Consider the following 6,384-nt stretch of genomic DNA (forward strand, 5'->3'; position numbering starts at 1 on the left):
AATACGAGGGTCATTCTGAAAGTAGACAGACGCACACGCATTTACCCAAAAAAGTAGGCAACACTTAAGCCCTTAGCCTTCAATTTTTGTGAGGTCGCTCTTGACTGCTTAACTCTTTATTCGTCTAGACAAACTTACATATGCCAGAGCAATGTAAGCAGTTTGGGGCTATGAAAGATGATTGGCTTTTCTTCATTTTAATGGTTGGGGCAGGAGTGTCTGTATCTTCTGTATAAAGATATCGGCAAATATAGCTGTTTGACTGAATCTGAGGATGAATTATATTCTTTATAATTCAATTTGTTAGATGCTGCATTGTTGGGTGATAGTTAACTCGGGATCATGAGATAACTCGTTTCTTAGCCCTTCTAAACTGTCTCTTGTTAGTCATTGAATGACCCTCGCCAATTCGCTGGCATATTGTATGTGAGTGTAAACCCCAAGTTGAATACTTAGACACGAATTGAAATAAAAATAAATAAAAAATTACAATGCTGGTGCCGTAGTCTCATCTAGAGGCCTCTTGCCACTCTGTCTGAAGTCCTAAGCATTGTGCCTATTAGCGGAGCTTGCGAGTTTTTCGGGAGACCAGGATAGAAAGCCAATTTTATGACTCAACTTAAATAGGCACTTTACTTTTGCTCTTAATGCCATTTTATGAGGGGGATACTAGCTGTCTCTCACACTCACTGGCTCCTATTCTCTCTCTGTCTCTCTGTCTCTATCACTGTCTTTCAAACAGTCTTAGGTCGCTTTTGTGGCTCTTTTGTAAGTTAAAGTCATCGCGAGTTTGGCACTTGGAATGTCTATGGCTTGGTGAACTTGGGTTTTTTGGCTAGCAGTCAGGGCATTTAATGATGGCCACGCCCACCATCGAGCACGGCAGGAGGTCTCAACTGAAAGGGGGGAGGTAGAGCTTTATTGGAAAATAAATGGCAAATAGTCGCGCGAGTGTGGCACAACAACTTATCTGATTTTACACTTGTGTGTGCCGCCTTTTTGCCGCTATTGTTGTTAATGTTAACGTTGCAATAAAAATTATGACAGTCGCAAAAGTTAAATGTCTGACGCAAACGCAAAACGGAAACTAAGAGGCGGCCATTTTGTAAATGTATATATATATATAAATAGATGTGTGTGTGTGAGAGAGAGAGAGAAAGAGAGGGCTATTGACAGAGTCAAGTCAATGCCAATGAACATGCGTGGGCCATTTCCATTTTCATTTTCATCTTTCAATTAAATTGCGAAAGAGCCAAAAAGTTCATTTTACCGACTTTTTGGTTCCTATGGCCAGAGGCCAGTTGACGCATTTACACAAAATTACCGCCAAGTGTCAAATGCAAACATTTAGCTGTAACAATATTTGCAATAAAAACAGAAATGTCGAGCTGAGCGAGGGGACCAAAAGGCAGGGGCCAAATGGGCGAAGAACGTAAAAGTTTTGTAATGAACAGCGAAAACTTTAGCGAAGAAGCGAAACGCTTCACTTCACTTTACTTTGAGTTTTGAATTTGACTTGAAATTTGAGTTTTAGCATGGAGCTAAAAATAGCAAAAAAAAACAGATAATTTTATCATTCTCTTGCGCTCTCTCACTCTCTCTCTCTTTCTTGTGTTTCGTCTCTTTCGAATTGATAAATTTCACACATTTAATTAAAAAGTTTATACATTTTGTCCTTGCCCCTATTGTCATACATTAATAAAAAAACTCGCACATAAAATTTGTGTCAATTGTTTTTTTGTTTCTTTCTTTCTTTTTCTCTGTGTCCCTTTAAATAAACAGAAAACCGCAAATTTAGTTAGCCAAGCGGAATAAATTATGCTAAAGTGGGCCAAAGGGAAGGGCAAAGTGAAGCATAGAGTTGGCAAAGAAGGGGCGGGTAATGAACGAATTGTGGCGGAAATGTACATGCCACATATATTTGTATTTTAATTAGAGAAATTTATGCACATAATGTTTGTCATATAAAATATATAAAATCAAATGAAATTAATGAGAGCAGGGTAGAACGGAAGAGTGAGAAAAAGACAAGCAGCTAGAGAGAGAGAGAGAGAGAGAGAGAGGGAGAGTACAGGATGTCATTTGCTCAGTTTTGTGGCAAAATAATTATCATAATGGAGCAATTGTTATAGAAACACTTTAGTCGCGTTCTATTAGATTTACAACCATTTATTTAATTGCTGGCCATAGAATAGAAAATTATATGCCATATTTACGTATATGACACTGAGAAATGTTGTTGAAATAAAATTGACAATAAATTTTGGTGATAATCAGAGCAATTAAATTGTATATAATAAATATACAGCAAGGGGAGAGAGAGAGAGGAGAAAAAGAGAGTTCAATGAAATAAACTTTCAATCACTCATTTGGCCTTGCGAATTGTGGTAGGTAACTTGGCCAGATTGAGAAATCTTATAACTTTGCGTTTCAGTTAAGATTCATCACGCATACGCCATGTTAGCCAACTTAATTAACGCCAAGGCTGATGATGTCATACGCAGCATAAATAAATATTCAACGACAGTCAGAGGGAAAACCCATATACACCCACCCACCCACACACACACACACTCCACCCACCCATACACAAACACACACTAACAAATATATGAGAAATCATTGATATTAAATGAAAATGGGGTTTGGCAAATGGGGGAGGGACACGCAGCATGCAACAGCAGAGCGAGAACTTTTGATTAAAATGTCGTCGAGGCAGCTAGAGAAAACCAGTAGAGAGATAGCACTGCACGAGTGAAGAAGGAGAAGAGGGATTAGGGGAAGAGTGTGTGGCTGAGGGATGCAAGGCATCCCATGAAAGTTTAGTTTGAACGCACACGAAATTGCAAATGTTTTGCCAACGAAAGTTGAAAATCCGAAATGTGCTGATGCTGCTGCAAAATGTTTGTGGCTGTGGCAAAAGCTTCGCTTTTTCTGCGCGCTGCGTTGACAATGCGCAGCATTTTGTAATTCCAAAGTCAGCCGCACCAACAACAGCAAAAACAACAACACGGCTTTTGCAACAACAAGTTGAGCAATAGGAAAAGAACAGAACAGTACAGAACTGAGTGTAGCATCAACATGCTGTGAAAAATTCAATTACAAAGTCGACGCTGCGAAAGAATGCAAATTTGCCGCAGTTTGTAAGCTGTTTCTGCGGTCTGCCAAGCGACCAAGCATAGACCAGCCAACCAAAACGATTCCACACAGTCGTCCATCGAATGTTGCAAGCAGTCACGTGCGAACGTGACGAAAATGCCACGACTCTTTCAGAGTTTCAGAGTGTGTCCTCCCTCTCGTATCGTAGAGCCCCGTGACAATGGTCGGTCTTAGCCTGTCTTGTTTGTTTGTTGTTTGTGCGTAGGTGCTCATGCTACAGCTATTGCTGACTTTGCTGTGGCTCCTTCGATTCGAAACTTCGAACCAGCCACAACAATGCGTGACCGCAAATGTGAAATAGTTTCACAGGTTTTACAAATGACACGAAGATGCAGCACAACCTGAGGAAACACTTTTCGAAGCTCTTATGTGGCTGCATTTGCAAATTGCACACTGTGACTGAAAATAGCCAAGAAATGTTATCACTCAAGTATTTACTTTCAATTTATCTCTTTAAACATGAGACTTAAATCCCTGCGGCATGATTAATTTGCTAAGCAAATAGTCTATTTAATTATGTAGAAAATCTTATTACTGCCATTGTCCTTAAGACAACAGAAATCACTTGTTAATTGGCCAACATATCTATGTAAATCTTTTAGCTGCTTAGAAAATATGAAAGATTAATCCATTAGAGATGACAACAAATGAGAGGCATTTATATTACATTGTTAAAATGTATAGACAAGATGACAAAGAATTTAAGTACCCTAAATTTTTTCAATTTTTTAAAGCTGCTTGAAAAATATATATCTATTTTAGAGTAAATAAAACTCGAACCTCAAAAAGCGTAAAATCTGTATATACGTATGATTTTGAAATTATGAAACAACTTGATTCTATATTATTATACAAAATATCGATGTAAATTTCACCCAATCCAAAATAGACTGGGCAAACGCCCAAAAAATGAAGTAAGTAAGTCGTCGATCCGACGTGGGTATACCTTGCTCCAGATATATTAATACCATATAAGAGTATATAAAATTGAAATGTGGTTCTAACCTGATTGCACCAAATTAAGAAGACGTTAGGTTAGCTTCTACAGGTACTGAGATTTGCCTAGTTATACGGATAGACTGATCAAGATTGGATGATTAAATTTATTAAATATTGGCAACAACTTCATTAATTAATGTTACAATTTTCTAAAAAGAGACACTTCAAGCAAAGCTAAAAGAAAAGCCTTTTTAGATATTTTCTCAAGTTCAAACCAAAAATAACTTATAAACTAGAAGTGACTGTTTCATTAATAAAACTTTATCTCATCTCATGAAATATTTTCCTTGATTATGATTCAAATATCTGACTTTATAACCATTTCGTGATTGTAAATGTTGCTCAACTCTGCTTCACACTGCCTCAAGCTAAAGGCTTGACTTCCCTAATGAACAAATGCAATTGAAATGACTTGGACAACAACTTAGCAAAGTGTTAATTGAATGCCATTCCATAAATTCTAATTCAAACTAATTAGTTTTGTGCTTGAATGCCAAAACAAAATTCAATCATCAATTGTTGCAACATTTTGAAATATTCATTTATACATGGATGTGGACAATAATAAAATAACAAATGCAAAACTTGACACACACACACACAAAAACATACACAAGGTCTACATATAAATACACCTACAATCAAAATTTTCCACATATTTTGTGGCATGGAAAACGCAATTAGATACAATTGAAAATTTTATGTAAAATTTTCAACTTAATTGACATTTGTCTGGCAAATGCCAATCAGTAAAATTTAGCCGTCCACCCATCCGAGAGTACACACACACACACACACACAAACATATTTGCGTTTGCCAAATGCAATTATGTCTAATTGTAAAATATTAGTATTATGTTTGGCCCGGCCCAATTGAAATGGTAAGCAAATTTGGCAGCCATAGCCACATAGCCAATAGCAAATGAAGCCCCCAAAAACCGAAACGTGTAATGCGGTTTTGGGTTAATGGAAATCCGTTTTCAAGCAAATAGAATAAAAACCAATGCCAAATGGTGGCAAACTCGATTTGTATTTGAACAAACATTTGCAAATACATATAGCTAGATAAATTGTAAACCAATGGGTGGTCCTCTCCCATGGAGGCCTACTCTAACTGAGAGCTATCCCTTCCGTAGTCAAATTCTTGTGTTGGTTAGCTTTTGAGCAGCCATAAGGACACATAGGCATTGCTTTTCAATTTGATTAAGTGTTTAGAAGGGGGGTAAACAAAATATTCTTTTCATTGCTAAGCGTTCTTTAATCAATGCTCAATCATTAGTCAATTAGTTAGTCAACAATTAGGTCAAAAGAATGACTTCCAAATAAACAGAAAACCAATTCGGCCTTGTAAAATTGCTCTTTACATTATGCAATAATCAGCAATGAGGCTTAGAAAAGTTTTCTATTGAAAGACGATAGATTTTGATTTCAAGTTATCCTAAAGATATCCCTTGGTAATATTTACCTGAAAAGGAAATAATGTAATGGCAATAAATTTAATTCAAGGTAAAACTGTGCAATTAATTGTCTACTAACTGAAAGAACAAACAAAATAAAAAGTTAACAGTTCACCTTTTAAATTTTTTGCGAGTTCCTCATTAAAAGTAAAATTTGTTTTCACAGAGATTCCTGGAACAATTTGCCAAATTTATCTTGACTTAAACTTTTTTTTTTCCAATTAAGTATATGAAAACACTTGAGGAATTCGCCAGAGCAGAGTTCTCTGCTGCTTCTTGATCTTTTCAATTGGTTGTTGTTGAAGATTACTTTTGTGAAATACATATATATATATATTTTTTTTAAATATTGTTTTCCACCGCAATTTGTTATTCTTTCAACTGCGGCTTATTGTTTTGTGCTGATTCATTAAAATTATGTAAAGAGAGAAAAAGACAGAGAGGAGAAAAAAGATGGTGTAATTAGCCTGCCATCTGCAGCTATATTAACTTTACTTCATATTATGCAAATTTCTTCAGGTTTTGAGCCGCGTCAACACTGTGAGTAGAGTCGGTCGGGCTAATGAAAATCCGTATATTACGTATACGCAACATTGAAATTAATTGACTTCATGCTGTTATTGTTTGTACGACAAACTGTTGCGGCGGCGCCATTGACAGAAAAGCCCAACAACGAATCGACCGACTGCGCATATATTAACACATTTTAAAATGTCATACCTTCTTCCTCTTCTCATCCTTCTCACAGGAGCAACACAAACAGCAGCAG

Source organism: Drosophila willistoni (genome assembly GCF_018902025.1).
Source record: "Drosophila willistoni isolate 14030-0811.24 chromosome 2L unlocalized genomic scaffold, UCI_dwil_1.1 Seg168, whole genome shotgun sequence".
In the NCBI taxonomy this organism is placed as follows: Eukaryota; Metazoa; Arthropoda; class Insecta; order Diptera; family Drosophilidae; genus Drosophila; species Drosophila willistoni.